The sequence below is a fragment of the Ambystoma mexicanum genome, chromosome 6p, assembly GCF_040938575.1.
Source record: "Ambystoma mexicanum isolate Mex_15411 chromosome 6p, UKY_AmexF1_1, whole genome shotgun sequence".
Taxonomy (NCBI): domain Eukaryota; kingdom Metazoa; phylum Chordata; class Amphibia; order Caudata; family Ambystomatidae; genus Ambystoma; species Ambystoma mexicanum.
In genome coordinates, this window is record NC_090935.1 from 256,546,226 (window position 1) to 256,564,038 (window position 17,813).

The 17,813-nt window shown below is 48.2% G+C and overlaps 1 protein-coding gene across 3 annotated transcripts in view; it reads left to right on the forward strand.

Moving 5' to 3' along the window:
* Window positions 1-17,813, forward strand: part of SMAD4 (SMAD family member 4) — an 850,418-nt gene that overhangs the window by 286,118 nt on the left and 546,487 nt on the right. The window lies entirely within an intron of this gene.

Sequence of the window (17,813 nt, forward strand, 5' to 3'; positions counted from 1 at the left end):
TAAATTTTGCCGCCTCTTCGGGAAACGTGAAAAAATATGGCTTATTCTGATGTTGAATTTTGAGCCTGGCGGGGTAGAGCATTGCATATTGTCCCTGTCTTTCACGCAGAATTTTCTTAATTCCTGTAAAGTGTTTCCTTTCCTGTTGGACCGCCAGGGTGAAGTCTGGAAAGATGCGGATGACATTTGCCTCCCATTTTAGCTCTTGTTTCTCTTGAGCAGTTTTTAGAACCAGATCCCTGTCTCTGTAGTTCATCATGCGTGCTATAATGGGCCTGGGATATGCTCCGGGTTTTGGCTTTGGGGCTAATGATCTATGAACGTCAGCGACCATCCCGGATCTCCCAATAGTGTGCGCAAAAGGTCCTCTATCGCTTCTCCATTGGACCCTTTATTGCCCCTTCCGGAACACCAATTATGCGGATATTGTTTCTCCTGGACCTCGCCTCCAAATCTTCACACTTGCTTTTCACTGTGCCTAGTTCGATGGCCATTGTGGATACCGTGTTCTTCAAGGACTCCAGAGCGTCTTCAGTGCCAGATATCCTGGATTCTGCCTCGGTCATGCGAGTGGTTGTCTTGTCTAGTTGTGTTTTTATATTGGCGACTGTTGCCGTGATGCCATCCAGCTTGTCTGTGAGGGCCGCGAATCCCTGCTGCATCACCTGAAAAACTGCCTGTGGATCCCATCATGGTGGCCGGTGGGTTCTGACTCTCATGCACTGGTGTTACCTCGTCTCAGTCGGTTTCCGTTTCTTTCTGCATCGTGGTCGTGTATTTATCGATGGTCCCTCTGCTTTTCTTTGGTCCAACATTTTTGGGCATCGTCTCTGGTCTGGGGGCTCTCTCAGACGTGTGTGTGTGTGTGGTTTATGCCTGTACCCCCCTGTTATAATGTGATTGTGGATTCCTTTCCTGGTACGTGACAATGTTGGGGGCTGATCCGTCTTGCTGCCGGATTAATCGTTTGCGCCTCCGAGCTCTTAGCGTCCGTGTTCTAGATATGGGTATCTCGGCGGAGGGAAGGTGAGCTGTTCGGCCCCGGGACCGCCCTCCCTCGCCGCAGAGGTTGTGCAGGATCCCCCTTATCCACTGGGGGGGGGTCACAGTGCTGTCCACAGGGTGCGCAACGGGCAGTGATATGTAGAGGAAGCGGGGTGAGCTTACCTCTTAAGCCGCGGCCCGACCCAGGCATGGGCCGTCGCTTGCTCATGTTGCCGGCGCGATGAAGGCCTATGGGGTCCGCGGGCGCTCCTCGATGATCGCAGCGCCCGCAATTCTCGTCCGCCGGATAGCTGGTGAAGCGAGCGGTCCACTGCCGTCACGCCCGCCGGCCCAGGGCCTTTTTTGAAGACTGGAACAATCCCACTTCCCTTCCATGTTAAGGGAACTCTGCCAGATGTTAAAACATATTTGTATAGATGATGTAAACATGTTTCCCATTTTCTGGGTTGCTTTTTAGTGCCTCATTAGTCAACCCATCCGGTCCCGAAGCTCTCAAATTCTTTCCTTTTTTAATAATAATTTCCAGAGCAGCTGTGTCAAAGTCCAGAAGGGTATGATCTTGATTTCTTTTGCTGAGCCTACTGGAATTTAGGTAGACTGGAGCTTGTAATTCTTTTGTAATATGTGTACCATTGTGACTCCGGAATGGGATTGGCTGTTAGTGCGTCTTGAGGGGTTTCCTTTTCGTTTAGCAGTGCCCAGGTGTCCATCATGTTCCTTTTACAAATAGTTGTAAGCATATGTTGAGAATCATGGTTTAACATTGCTTTCTTATGGATCAATAGCCAGTTGCGATATTTTTGCTTGATCTTGTGGATCTCGATTGCTCGACTCGTCAGGGTACTTTTGTTCAATTGATTAACTTAATGTTCTCTTCTTTAGAACGATTTCCCTATCGTACACATGGTGATAGGTCTCGGTCAGTTTAGAGGCAGCGGATTTAGAACTAGAGTGGAATATTTTCAATAAGGGGACATAGTTAATGGTCTGCACAGGCATTTGCTGGTTCAGCTTTATCGTCATCGTCGTTAGTTTTTTGGTCAGTATAGGAATCTTTCCCGGTTGAATTTTTAGCCTGTTTTGACCTGGGTTAATTGACAAGTCCTGACCGTAATATTGGTACTCAATTCTTTCATTCAGGTCAGAGCATGTTAACTTGATTGGGTTATGGTCACTAGATCTGTAATTCTTACTTCCAATTTGTTGATAAAACTTGACATGTTGGATGAAACAGTGACATAGTCAAATACTGCCTTTGATTTTTTACTGTGCCACATCGGCTTAGCTGGAATATCTCCAGGCATTGCCCCATTTAGGATTATGCAGTCTCGGGATTGAGTTGCTGCACTCCATCTTAAACCTCGTTTCTGTTTAGCTGTTGCTAATATTGTAATGTCTTCAATTAACTTGTTGTTTTTTTGTCTAGGTAGGTGCAATTTAAGTCACCTACAATTATTCTAAAGAGATAATTCCATTTGTCTTTTTGGTCATCAATTAATGTCAAATTAACTGATGGTAGGTTATGAGTATGCCTTCCTGGCGGCCAGTATATGTTTATTAAGATGAGAATTTGGTCATAGCTTACGGCCTCTACTTTGGGTAGTTGCGCCACCAACGACTGGATGGATTTATGGCACTCAGCACTGTCCATTTTAAATCATGCTTAATAGCTATAAGCAGCCAGGCCATTGGTCTCCCCAATGGACCTTTCACTGCCTGGTTTAGAAAGACACTATAGCTGTCCATCGTCGGGGTATCTCTCAACCACGTTTCTTGTAAGCAGAGAAGTGCGAGTTCTTCATTTCCAAATTCATTTTTAGCTAATAAGTGGTTAAAGCCCCTAGTATTCCAAGTTATGAGGAGCCATTCTTTTCTTTCAGAAACCTTTAAGCGTTATTGGTTTTTCATTTTATCCGCTGCTAGTTTGGCCAGCCATTTCCATCTTGTCTGTTCTCCGTCCGAAGGCTGAGGCACCTGAGGTTGGTACATTGCTTGTTTGTGGGTCTCATAGGCTTCTTGGAATTGTGATTGGCCTAGTTGACTTCTAGGATCTTTTTCTACAGCCGGTGTTGTTTCCTTAATTTTTTCTGCTAAATAGAAGCCCATTGGCTTCAAGGTCTTTGCTTCCACCAGCAAAAGTTGGTGCACTAGTTGTGATTCCATGTGAATGCGCACTCGGTCCATGTACGTTGAGTCTGGGAATTCTACTAGTGCTGTCATTTGAACTAATCAAGCTTAGGGCTGGGATTTGATGGGATAATCTCAGCAGGTTAGCACGGTTCAATGTCAGACCGTCAGTCAAATGTAAGGTCCTCTCCAAGGATAGTACTCTGCCATTTTCTATGCTTTTTTTGTTCAGGCTAGGAAGCCTTACGGATAAAATAGTTTGATCTTCTTGAGCGAAGGGTAGCTCCTTTTTCTGGTTAGCAGGAACTTGATTCTGTGCAGAGTGTGGGGCTTTTCTACAAGGTAGGTCGCCCCAGTTATGTCCTGGCATATTCTCCTCGATCACCCGTTCTAGTACTGGAATTGTAATTTCTTTTTGGATACCATTTCTCGACTTCTTCTTGGAACCTTCATCTTCAATGATTTCTTGTGGTTTTTTGTTGCTCTTAATATTCAGTTTTTTAGTCAAAGGTTTAGGCAATTTTTCATTATGTTTAGAGCTTACTGGTTTCTTTTTTCTTTTTTCCAAGTACCTCAGCCTCTTCGGCCAGTAGCTCGTCATCGGCCAGCTGATCTTTTTCATTTTTCTCAGGACCCGCTCCTTGTGGTCCGCTTTCTGAGCTGTCCTGTTCATCTTCTGAGATTGGGTATATGGACAGCTCCATTAAGTCAATGTCCGAGTTGTCCTTCAATGGTGATTCGTCAGAGTCAGAGCTTCGGTTGTTCAGGCGATTGATGTCAGGACCACGTTTCGGTACCTGTGTACATTTTGGGCAGTTAATTTCTTTCGGAATTGTCAAGTTTTTAATAAACGCTCTACTTATATTGGATTTTCGTGTTCTCTGATGGGGTTTGGTATTTCGTTTTTTTCACGAGCTGAGACGTCCGTGATGGTCTTAATTTCCATTCGGCTGTTGCTTGTCTCTTATCCCTGAGCAACTTTGTAGTTTTGTTTGGGTCTCCCTTTGCTTTTTTCGTAAAGATTTCACATATTTTTAAAGCTTTGTTCTCCTTTGTTATTACATCTCCGCCGTCAGACGGATCTTTGCCATGTTATGACCGCTTTAGTGGGAGTTTTCCTTTTGCTAAGGCAGCGTCTGGGAGCTGCTTGTTTTGCTCTTTTATGGGAGGTTGTCTTCTTGGACGTTATCAATGTCAGCGGTAGAGTTGGGACTTTGCTGTGGTGTTGTTTTGCTGCTGTCTGCTGCGTCCAAATTCGTAGTTACTATAGCAGCCGATCTTCCTAGAGACTCCCTTCTCAAGGTTTTACATCTCTCTTTTCCTTTATGATCGGTTCTAATGGAGTATGTAAGATTTGAGAGATTCTTTGTTCCACACTGTTCATATTGTTTTGTAACGCTGTGATGAAACTATATTTCTGATGTTTGTTAATCTGCTTAGAATCACATGCTGTGCATAGGTCCGACATCCAGTGGTCACTGCGGAGTATTGCATTTTGTTTTTCGTAGTCGAAAAGGGGACGTCGACAAGGCGTGTCTGAAACACTATCCCTATAGTGACGTGCGTTGTACCCACAATCCCTCACGCGTCGAGGTCCCTCAGATTGTTTTTTTCCGCCCAGCTTCTGGTCGCCTTCACGCGGAGCTCCTCGAGAGACATTGCAACTCCTCGACCCCTGGTCGTATTTTCTCTAATATTTATAATCCCTCCCTCGACGCAGTTGTAAGCTGTTCTCCGCCGAAAAGAATCTTCGACGGAGGGTCGAGCGGAAGAAATCCTTCGGCGCTGCCGAACACGTGGCCTGGCCTCGCAGGCCATATACAGTAGGGAGAGTGGGGTCGTGGGACATCTCTGGGTCTTTTCTGAGAATGCCTTTCCCTTTCCCGTTCCTTTCCCTTGGGGTGTGTATCGCGATTTATTGCCTCGGCTATGGAGAGGACACCGTTTAGGTTTTGCCCACTTTGTAAAGGCAAATTCACTTGGAAGGACAAGCACTCACGGTGTAACCGCTGCTTGCCCCTCGATCACAAGGAGGAAAGGTGCGCGGCGTGTCGGCTTCTTAAGCCTAAAACTCTAAAAGACCGAAGGGTTAAAAGGTGGGCGGCCTACGCGATGTCGAAGGCCGAAGGTTCACCCGCCGCTGCTACCACCGACAGTGACGAGGAACGCGATACCACGACCTCCGCTACGGAAGTCGAAACCCCCTCTAAGGAGCGCTTACGCGCTTCGTCGTCTGTCCCCGGCCCCGACGGGCTCGGCTCACGCCCTGCTTATGGGGATGAACACCCCGGCGACACAGACGCACACAAAGATCCACATAAACACACAACCCACGGCTCTTCGTCGACAAAGTCGAAAAGACCTTCGGCGCCCAAGGAGACGCAGGTTCCACCGGCGGCCTCCTCGGACCGTTCGGGTTCGAAGCCCCTCTCGCAACCGCAGCCGCGACCTGCGACTGGGCTTTCGGCAAACAAGGGCGCTGCCACCAAACCATCGGCCGGTGCGCATCAACAGAAAGCGCAGACCGCCGTAGAGCGTTCGATACCCATAGCGTCGAAAACTCAAGCTTCCGCCGACAAACGAGTCGCCGACAAGCGAGTCGCCGATAGCTTAGCAAGGATCGCTGTAGCTGACGCCCAAAAGCGTACGCCGAAGATTTCGTCGAGCGTTACGCATAAATTAAAGGATACGCCGAAAAAGCCCGAAAGGAAGCAGGGACTACCCCCTTCAGGCAGGGAGTCTCCCGACACACCAGAAGGTTTTTCGGAGGGCGATGGGACACTTTCCTCGACGCTTTGGGAGAGGTCGAGCCATTTCGAGTTAGATAACCCTATGTTTCCCCCGCCAGACCGCTCTGGGGTACCCCATGAAACTATGGAAAGACTCCACCTCTGTATGGAGAGGATGGAAAAGTTCATGAGCACCCAGGCCTCTCAAACACACAAGAGGACCAGAGAAGGGCCTCAGGAGGACCCCAGGGCCAAAAATCCGAGGCTAGTCGATCCCCAGCAGGACACAGCCTCAGACTTCCAAGATGTATATGACCTCACTGGGGAGGAGCAAGACTTCGAGGAAGAATATGATTTCATGGACAATGAAGAACAGAACCAGGAGGAATGTCTGGAAGACAGAACAGACATTATAGAAGAAGGCTTCGGGGTTAACCCAGAAGAGGGACCTTCACACCCCTGGCAATCACCATCAGTGTATTCCGACACTGATGGCATAAACCTAACTCCTCCGGACAATTCTCCAGTTAGGAACACGTCTCCAATTGACGATCAGCCAACGTTCAATGCACTGTTGCGCAGAGCAGCAGCGCATTTCGAACTCGACACCGGGGAACTCTCTCCAGAATTGGACTTTGTAGAAAGAGTGATTAAGGAAAAACCCCCGGTCAGCCAGACCATTCCACTCCTCGCTTCAGTGAAGAGAAGGATCATACCTTCGCTGTCCACTCCCGCTATGATCAGAGGGGTCAATCCACGGATTGAAAAACTTTTCACTCCTTCACCCTCAGACCCCCTCTACATTAGGGGACATTCCATTCCTGATTCCCTAGTGGTTTCTAATACTAGAAAGAGGGCAGGGGTACCACTTTCCACGAGTGAGGCACCCCCTGACAAGGAGGGCAAGAGGCTATATGCCCTTGCAAAAAGGGTTACTTCCTCGGCTGCCTTCTCAGCAAGAATTGCCAACAACAATTCCTTGCTTGCAAGCTACGCAGACGCGCAGTGGGCCAAACTGCGAAAAGACGCCGAGGAAGCACCGGAGCCTTTACGTACGCGCCTACTGTCAACTATTGGCGAAGGAACCCAAGTGAACCAGAGCATTGTTAAAAACTCTCTGGACGCCGCAGAAACAGCAGGACGTTCCTTGGTACAAGGAATACTCCTAAAGCGCCATGTATGGCTGCGCAACTCAGGCTTTAAACCAGAGACACAGGCGTCTTTCGAGGACGCTAACCTCTTCGGAAAAGCGGTAGATGAAGCCCTAGAGATGGCTAAAAAAGAGTTCGACACTATCAAGACTCTCGACCAGATCTCTAAGCCCACTACCAGGCGCGGCTATGGCAACAAACGCTTTTTTCGTGGCCAACGCCAACACCAACAACAAAATCAACATCAGCAATACCCTGCCACCAATTACCAAACCAATAGTGGGCAGTACAGCCAAAGAGGACAACGCCGGGGCAAAGGGAGGGGTCGGGGATCCACCCCCAGAGGCTCCCAAGCCCCCAACAACTCCAAGTGACGCGAATATTCGCGTCCCCTCCCATGCAACACCGGTCGGGGGCCGGATAACATCCTTTCTTCCTGCATGGGAGGAGATAACGTCAGACCGTTGGGTACTGTCCACCGTAGCCCACGGATACTGTATCGAATTCAACAGTTCCCCATCCTACAGACCCCCGAGGGGACGTCGCATGACACCGGAACATCTTGCCATCCTTCTCCAAGAAGTACAACAACTACTGGAAAAAGGAGCCATAGAGGTCGTGCCTCTATCTCAGGTAACGGAAGGTATTTATTCAGTGTACTTCCTTGTACCCAAAAAGGATCTAACCATGCGCCCTGTATTAGATCTGCGCCCAGCGAACAACTTTATCAAACCCCAAAAGTTTCGTATGGTAACCTTACAGGAAGTAATCCCACTGCTTTCTCAGGGAGATTACATGACAACATTGGACATGAAAGATGCATACTTTCATATTTTAATGTTGCCAGCGCACAGAAAATACCTCGGGTTCATGATAGAGGGCAAACACTACCAGTTCAAAGTGCTACCCTTCGGCATAGCATCAGCTCCAAGGGTATTCACGAAGGTGCTGGCAGTGGCAGCGGCCCACCTGCGCAGGTTGTCCATCCCAGTTTACCCTTACCTCGACGACTGGCTCATAACAGGGGATTCTTACGAAACATGCTTCTCCAATACCCAAAAGACAGTAGACCTTTTGTTCCAGTTGGGCTTCTCCATCAACGAAAAGAAGTCCAGTTTAGACCCCAGTCAAATCAAACAATTCCTAGGGGCTCTAATTCAAACAAAGGACGGCCTCGTCTTCCCCTCCAAAGAGAGGGTCCAAAACATGCTGTTTCAAATCCCTCAATATGTAACCGGTCGAGAGGTGACGGTACGCAAAGCAATGCGCTTGCTAGGAATGATGGCGTCGTGTATTTATTTGGTACCTCACGCGCGCCTGCGCATGCGCCCAATGCAAGAGTGGCTCAACAGCCAGTGGTGTCAGGCCAGCGGACTATGGGAGGATCTAGTTGTGGTCTCGCAGGCCTTAGTTCTCTCGCTACGGTGGTGGACAAAGGAAAACATGGAAAAAGGGAAACCCTTTGCCACACCCGCGGCGGAAGCCACTCTAACCACAGACGCATCCCTCACAGGATGGGGGGCGCACCTATCCCATCAGACTGCTCACGGAGTGTGGACTCCGAACGTAGCATCCAAACACATAAATCTACTGGAGCTACTGGCTGTGTTCAAGGCGCTAAGAGCCTTCCAGGAACACCTACAAGGCAAAACAGTAATGGTCCTTACAGACAGCACCACAGCCATGTACTACATCAACAAGCAAGGGGGCACCCACTCTCCAGGCCTGTCCAAGCTGGCCCAGAATATATGGAAGTGGGCTCTCAAACAGGACATGTTCCTACTATCACTACATGTACCCGGGGAACTCAATCTGCTAGCAGACAGTCTCAGCAGAGATTTCCCCCTGCCCAAAGAGTACGAATGGCGCCTGCGCGAAGACATCGTCTTCGACGTCTTCACACAATGGGGATTCCCAGAAATAGACCTGTTCGCAACCCTGGAAAACTCACAATGCCTAAGTTACGCCTCCAGGTACCCCCAGAACCAATCCAAGGGGAACGGTCTGTCGATGCAATGGTCAGGGAAATTTGTTTACGCTTTTCCCCCGACTCCCCTTCTCAACAAAGTGGTGCACAAGATGCACCAGGAACAAGTGACCATGATACTAGTGGCCCCAATGTGGGCACGACAACCATGGTTCGCTCACTTGATGGAGATGTCTCTATCCCCCCCAGTAAAACTCCCCTGCCCGTACAACATGCTGTCTCAGGACAAAGGCAGGACTCTGCATCCATGCCCCCAGAACATGAACTTAGCAGCTTGGCTCCTGAGATCATAGAGTTCGGACATCTACAACTCCCGCAAAGATGCATGGACATCCTCAGGGAAGCCCGAAAACCGAACACTCGCCACTGCTATTCTAGCAAGTGGAAAAGATTTGTCATCTGGTGCAGGAGTAAAAGCATCAACCCTATTGACTGCTCTCCCACACATGTGGTCCTATACCTGACCCACCTATTGGATTCAGGTCTAGTGTTTAACTCCATTAAAGTCCACCTAGCTGCACTTTCTGCATACACCACTTCCCAACTCAAAGTGTCGTGGTGGAGGATCCCTGTTATAAAGGCCTTCATGGAGGGAGTAAAGAGAATACACCCCCCGATAGCTGACCCAGCTCCCGGATGGGACCTTAATGTGGTACTTACCAGACTCATGGGCTCTCCATTCGAACCCATGCACAAAGCATCTCTTAAACACCTCACGCTTAAGACTGCTTTTTTAATAGCTATCACCTCCATCAGGAGAGTAAGTGAACTTCAGGCTCTTTCTATTCTAGACCCCTTCGTTACAGTTCACAAAGATAAAGTGGTTCTACGCACTCACCCTAGGTTTGCTCCGAAATTTATTTCTAAATTCCACGTAAACCAATCTATAGAACTACCAACGTTCTTTCAAAATCCTTCCAATTTGGGAGAAAGGACTCTGCACACACTAGATGTACGCAGAGCGGTCATGTTCTACATGGAAAGAACCAAACCACTGAGGAAGACTAATCAGTTCTTCGTCTCGGTGGCAGCAGGAAGAGAAGGAGATGCAGTTTCAAAATCCACTATTTCTAGATGGATTGTTCAATGCATCACTCTCTGCTATACTCTTGCTAAGAGAGAACTGCCCTTTAGGCCAAGAGCACACTCTACTCGAGGCACGGGGGCATCCATAGCATTCATTGCAAATGTTCCCCTTGAGTCCATCTGCAAAGCGGCTACCTGGAGTTCTGTGCACACCTTTACAAAACACTACTGTCTAGATACACACTCTAGATCTGACTCCCAGGTGGGACAGGCAGTATTACGACACCTTTTCTCTACTGTTCCTTCTCATAACCCACCGCCAACTCCGGGTACTGCTCGCTAGTCTATGCACAGCATGTGATTCTAAGCAGATTAACAAACATCAGAAGAGAATGCATTACTTACCGTAAAAGCATTTCTGATGATTGTATCTGCTTAGATTCACATGCGCCCGCCCTTCCTCCCCGCTCGGATGGAAGGAACATAGACTTCCTTTATATATCTCTCTCTTTTCTGTACTCACTCACGTCTAGAAGGCTCCCTCAGGGCAGAAAAATACAAACAGAGGGACCTCGACGCGTGAGGGATTGTGGGTACAACGCACGTCACTATAGGGATAGTGTTTCAGACACGCCTTGTCGACGTCCCCTTTTCGACTACGAAAAACAAAATGCAATACTCCGCAGTGACCACTGGATGTCGGACCTATGCACAGCATGTGAATCTAAGCAGATACAATCATCAGAAATGCTTTTACGGTAAGTAATGCATTCTCATATATATATATATATATATATATATATATATATATATATATATATATATATATATATATATATATATATATATATATATATATATATATATATATATTGCTTTCGAGTGTAGCATTGCGAGGAGAGTAGTATGGTCTTTTAATGTACCGTTTATCTCCTTGTGCAGCTTCATGAAGGGAGCTAAAATTGCAGCCATCGTTGAGACCATGAGGAAATTATCCTTTTCAAATACTTTGACGCTCCTCATCGTTAGTTGGTTCATCATTATTTTTTTGCGAGGAGTTTGTAAGTACCAGTGGTACTTGAGTATGTAAATTTGGGACCTGTGTTTCTTCTAGCGGACCAGTCTGTATAGCTTGATTTTTAGTTCTCTCCGGCGTTGTTTTTATAGCTGTTTCCTTACTTTCAATATGTTGTTCTGTCATTAAGGAAATTTCTAGGAGGATTCCTTCTGGGATTTCTGCTGACAAGTCTTTTTTTTTGCTCTCTCGGTTGTCCCAAAGACCAAAGCGGCTGTTAGCTGGAGTTACTGTAGGCATATGGACAAAAAAGTTATTGGGCAGATTTCGATCCTTTGTTACGGATAATTTCTGAGGTTTCCATATGTTTTTTTCCCATACGATGTATCTTAGATGTTGTTGGTTAGTAGGCTTCAGGCCCATCCTTGTGCCATTGTAAGATTGTTGTTTCCCTTGTGGAAATAGGGGCATTTCTATTATTGTCCGTAAACCAAGTATCCTGGCAGGTTAGGGTTGGAGGATTTTTGATGATTTGCCTGCGCCTCGTCCAGGTGGTCTCCTGATGAAACAGTGATTACCCCTATCTTTCTCCTTCAACACCTGACACCGGACACTCTGCTCACACTCCGCGACACTTCGCTAGGGGGGCAGGTTATATGGCCACAGCGAGCGTAGCAGGAGGAGCCGATTGTCTACAGGCAGTAGAGGCTTACTGGATTTGTAGTCTTTGCTGATTTGTAGTCCTTGAAATGAACGCAGTAAAGGGCAGTCGTATTAAACACACAAAACAAAAATGCTTTCCAGCGAGGTTCCAAAATGATTTTAGCACTGCACACAGTCTGCTGGACACACCGGACACTCTGCTCACACTTAACATCGAAGACTTTCAATTGTGCACAGAGTTTTGCTTGACCCGTTGAAGGACCACTTTGATTCTGAAATGCTCACCTGACTCCCACGGAGGCGCTAGCCTGGTTCGCGCTGCTGTGACCTTTTCGCAGGGTTCGGAAGACGGACTGGCCCGGGCCCCCAAATCTGGCTTGTCTGGCTCGCAGAAGTATCCTTCTGTAGGCGAAAATAGGGGATTAACTGTCTGCGGGGTAATGCAATCGGCCTCCCACTTTCCCCTCTCACCCTCCTCGAAACCCTTCTGTGATTCCCCGTAGCGTCTCACCTTAGGGTCTGGAAGGACGAGCTCTCCATCCTGCTTCTGATGCAGGGGCGCGTTGGTATCCAGTTACTTCACTGGATTTTCGGATTGGTGAGAACCAAACTTGCTTGGCTTCCAGGTAAGTTTTTTGATAAGAGGTTCCCCTTGTGTCCATGCATTAATGTACTAATGCTAGTGTCTTTTTCCCCATAGGGGCCGGGGTACGGAATGCCGGGGAACAGGCACTGACCCGAGATGAGAGGTGAAATCCTTGTAGAAATCAGATAAGTCTTTAATGAGTGTTTTTTTGGTAATGTCTTTTCATTCGCTCATTAACGCTGATGTCTCTTTTTCCCCTTAGGGGCCGGGTTCCGGAAATGCCAGGATGCGGCGCGGACCCGAAATGAAGAGGGAATGAATCAACAGGTAAGTCTTAACATGGAGATTTAGCTTTCCTTATTCCCTTCTCTCTCTCACCTTTTGTTCTTGTCTTTTTATCCCTAGGCGCTGGGGCGTGACTGCGAATCCGGATGATTGCTGCTGAACATGGAGGCGCCCTGTAAAGGTGAGTGGAATGCGGCGCTGCAGCGATCGACGCGATGAGCTTTTAAATAAAAGTCTTCCTTTTCAGGATTGCCGGCGAGATGTCTCCAGGATGCGGATTTAGCAGGTAACGACGTTTCCTTCTTCTGTTCTCTTCCTGTTCTCTTCCTTTGCAGGTGATCCAGGATGCTGGCAGGCGTGGCAGAAGTCAGGATGCAGGAGCAGACACGGTGAGCGTCCAGCTGCTAGATGCAGAACAACACGAAGCACGTGTGGCTGTTCGGGTGGGGTTTAAATAGCCTTGGAAGAAGTTCCAGGTATGTATCCTTCCTCCAATCAGGTATGTATCCTTCCCCGACCACGCCCGGATGGTAAATTAGTCCCACAGGTAAAGTAGTTCCTTTCAGGCCTCAAGGAGGATGGGATCCTGCAGCATGGTCTGCATCAGGTAAGTGCACCCAAGCACTCTCATAATGATGTCTTTTATGAGCCTGGCGCCATAGGTGCCAGGACACTGTCCAAAGGGCGCCTATATGGGGTTGCTGGATCCTTCCTTGGGGACTGGATGTCTGCTTTTGGGGACGCAGGGCTTGAACCGGCTCCCTGGGAGCGGGCATCATGACAGATTCACAATCCTCTGTCACTCTTTCGCTTTTGCCACCTCACAGTTGGATACCTTACAGAGACTTTCGAATGAGCATGCACGCGGTGCCGGACCCCTCTGTTTTAGGTATCGTATCTTGGTTTCAAAGTTCAATCACTCATCTGTTGTCCAATTTTACTCACGTTGGTTATCATATGCGCTTCATACACTGTTCGCTTCAGCGTTCACCATACAATGTTGCTGCTTGCAACCTTGGCTTCAACACAGACCGGTCTGGTATCGGCCTCCCCGACTCACCGGCCGTGTTGATTTCACTGATGCTGCTTTGTTGTAGTAGCCAAGGACAGTACCACGGCAGTAGGTGATACTCCCCGCCTTGATTATCGACGCAGGAGAGCCCCGGGTACCTCCGACACACAATACAAGATTCTTCAGCCTGGTTTCCTGGTCTTACGCTTTCTATTTTTGAGGCTTTGCGAAAGTAATGGTTCCTTGTCGGAAAAAGGTAAAGGGCACTTCCCTCCTTGCTATCTCCTTCTGTTTTGCCATATTTTGCCTCGTGTTAAACTGCCATCTTGCAACTGCTGTTCCCTTGTGTGCTTTGCCTCGCTCAGAGTCTGCTCTTGTGCTCCGCCTTTTATCCGTGTGGGGAAATGTAATGTAAGTCAGGTGTGTGTGATGGTCAGTAATTGTCTGACCCTGCCTGACTATCGTATTGGGACATATCAGGTAAACGGCTCAGGTGTCAGTCTCTCATAGCAAGCTATCTGTGAGAAAGTGTTTGTGTTGTGAAGGGGGCTGGGGGGTGTTAAGTCCTAACCATCCTACCTGGTAGGATGGGATAAAGGTGTTACAGGGAAGGGGATACCGTGTTTCGCCATCGGGTCTGCCACACCGAACACCCCTCACCCAGGTTATCTTCCCGCACTGGTCCACCCCAGGAACTGGATCCAAAAGTGATGGCCGTGTCCTGGCCACCTGGATGATAGATCCCTGGGGACTAGTGGGTGAAACATCTTCAGGTTTCTCACAAAGCCCACCATAAAAAAAGTGAGACTCCTCCTCTGGGCACCTCCGAGGCTCATACCAAAGAGACTGAGAGATCATTCTACGCTCGGGGGTTTTATGGTCACTCTGGAAGAAGAATGACGATAACTTAGGACTGTCATCATGGCCTTCGCCATTGACTTGTGTGTGGGGGCACCCCAGTTGACCTTGACCGACAGTCCTTTCGTCATTCACAGTTATGGTCGGACAGAGGTCTGGAAAGAGTGTGGCAATTATTTGCTCATGGGTCCTTCATCAACTGTGAGGCTTTTAAGGAGGCCCTGGTCAAGAGAAACTCTGTCTTTGAACATTTGAGACTAAAAGGGATATTTACGGCTAGTAAATGGGAGACTTACTTTACTGGACATTTGACCCTATTTGAGAAGTAGGACTTCTGACAGGAAAGGGATACTTTCGAAGTTGTGCAAAGCCCTCCACACTACATGCATAGGGAACAGACAGAGCTTTAAACAGACTGGGAAGATTTGGTGTGTGAAGTAATCCATGAAGAGGCATGGGACAAAATGTTTATGGTTATGGCAATCTATAGCAATTTATTTACCTCCACAATGGGACACAACTTTAAGATGCTACACGGATGGCACAGGCATCCGCTCAGGCTATCAGAAATGTTTCCGGGCATGTCCCCCGTGTGCCCAAGGGCTTGTGGTCAAACTGGTTCCCGATTCCACATGTGGTGGCATTGTCCAAAAATGCAGATTTACTGGGGTGAAGTTCTGAGCTAGATCAAAGACATGTGAGGAGAGGACCTGGCCATGGGACCTCTTCTTCAATTGTTACTAGGCGTTTCCCCCAATGTGGAGTGAATGATTCAGGCTCCCTAGGGACGATGAAGGCAATTTTAACAGCGGGTAGTGTCGCAGTTGCTTGCCTAGAAATGGAAATTGCCGGATTCCCCTGCGAGACCTGGTGGGGAGCACAAACTACGAGATACCTACACCATGAAAAAACTCAGCTATAGTGAATGACCACATGGGCTCGTTTGGGGATGAATGGGTCCCGCTGCTTTAAAAATGGGAGCTTGCCATTGTTAACGAGCATAGCATTGATAGTTCTTAGGGGATTGTGCTGGAAGAGAGTTTGGGAATTCAAAATACTCATGAGGGTCGGAGGGTGGGTGAAAAGGTCCTCCGACCGGAGAAAGGGCGGGGGAGGTGGAGTATGCTTCAATTCTTGGTTCGCTGAGAGTTGGAATATGAAGGTTACCTCCTGATGGGCTATCGGAGTCATGTTCGAGAGAACCAACTCTCTATATCAAAACTCAGGTTGGAAATTGGCCGCAGTAATGTTTAAGACCATGCTCGTATTTGTATGCAATTGCCTGTATTTGTTTGTTTTTGGGAGGGGGGGCATCTAAATGTGAGGGTGAATTGGAAACTGAGTTTGTTGTGGTGTTTACCACATATTTGTTTAAAATCTATAATAAAAAAAGATTTATTTTTTTAAATGTCCCCTATACAACCTGGTTGTAGCTGAAATCTTTACTGTTTTTTTCTTTTTTTTTTTTTAAACACCTTTATGTATCTCAGTGCAACACACATAACAAGCCAAGACCTAAGTTTCTGTAAGTACCATTTGCTATAACATTTATCCAAGTATAGGCATCCAGAGTCTCTGTAGAAGTGTCCTTCATTGCTGCACTGAGTTCTTTTGTATTATAGGTAACAAACGTAATCGAGAGATCTACAAGCACCTCTCTAGGCATTAACAAGAATGACAAAAAACAAACCAAAATAACAGGTTTTAACCCCCTGCTCCCAATGACATGACTCACAACTAAGCATGATTCATAACTCTTTCCTTTTCCGGCAGCACATTTTCCTATATTAATGTTACGTACACCTTGGCCCCCTACGGATCAGAGTACACTCATATTTTTAAGTATTCATGGTTTGTGGAAGTGATGTTCTTTATCCCTGAGGTATTCATGAAAGTTTTGAGGAATTTCTGATAGGACCCCGCTTTCAGCGCACATACCTTCTCCATTGCTAATACACCCCAGATTTTAACCCACCAGCATGCAACTATAGGGCCCTCTACTCTTTTCCAGTTTTGGGCCAGGGTCATGTGTGCCGCTGTCAGCAGGTGTGTGATGAGGGTTGCGCCCCAGTTGCTGCATACACCCCTTCCACCTCTACCCCCTTAAGTATCAATATTGGCGATTCGCGTAATTGTGCCCCTGTGATCTTTTTAATGTGTGCCAAGATTTCTTTCCAAAATATCTTGTCTTTGGGGCATGTCCACCACATATGACCCAGGGTTCCTATTTCCCCACACTGCCTCTAACACGTTGTTGGGTAAACTCTGTTCATCACATTCAGTCTCTGGGGGATCATATACCACCTATGACAAATCTTGTATGCCGATTCCTTTATAGCCGTGCATTTTAACAAAGTTACTCTACATAGTGACTATCTTACTCTTAGTCCTAGTCCCCTTTCCTCCATACTTGTGGGACATTCGGTCCTTCGGGACGGGACCGGAGCACTTTTGTAAAAAGCATCAAAAATTGAAAATGTGTCTTTCCTCTATTTTTCCGTGGGGTTCCACACGTGGCCGTAACCCTGCCCTCCTGAGCTCTGCCCCGCTCATCGCGCTTCATTCCTTTTCTATCGCCAGGTCTGAGATCAGTAATAGAGGATCCTTTTTAGAGGGGACGGCAGCGGGCTTATGGAGGAAAGGGGACTATGGACTTAGGAGTAAGATAGTCACTACGCTGAGTAACTTTGTTATTCTCCAGCATGGGGTCTGGCTGTCACGCCGCCCGTCCTGAGGTCCCCTTACCCGCTACGGCGCTCCCCGTCCTGGAGGCTGTATCCTCGTTTTCGGCTCCGAGGTCCGGGGATGTCCTGGGTCCCTGGCGCTTCCGGGTCTCCTACGCGCACTGCTTCGCGCATGCGCGGGCGCCCGCTCTCCGCGCTCCGCGCATGCGCAGTGCGCAGGATGCTCGGTTCGGGAGGGCGTGCGGCTCAAGCCTCGTTGTGGGGTGTCCGTTGCCGGGGAGACGGCACGGCTTGCGTGACAGGCCTCCCAGGTGCTGGCGGGCCTATTTAAGGAGCCCTGATCCTTTTCCAAACCGCGTCTCAACGCGGTTTGTTCGGATCGTGTCTTTGCTGCCTTGCTTATTTCCCTTGTTCTGCCTGGGGGACCTCTGCCTTCCACTTCCCCTTGTTCTGCCTGGGGGACTCCTGTCCTCCGCCTTCCCTTGTTCTGCCTGGGGAACCCCTGCCCTCCACTTCCCTTGTTCTGCCTGGGATACCCCGGCCCTTCACCTTGTCCTTCCTCATTCCTTCTTCCCCTTCCTTCAGCTCCAGAAGTCCCGCTCGCCCTCCTTGGTTCTAGTCTCTGCCCAGTCCTTCCAGTTCCTATCCGCTCTGTGCTTCCCCTCTTGTTCCGTACTTCCTCCTG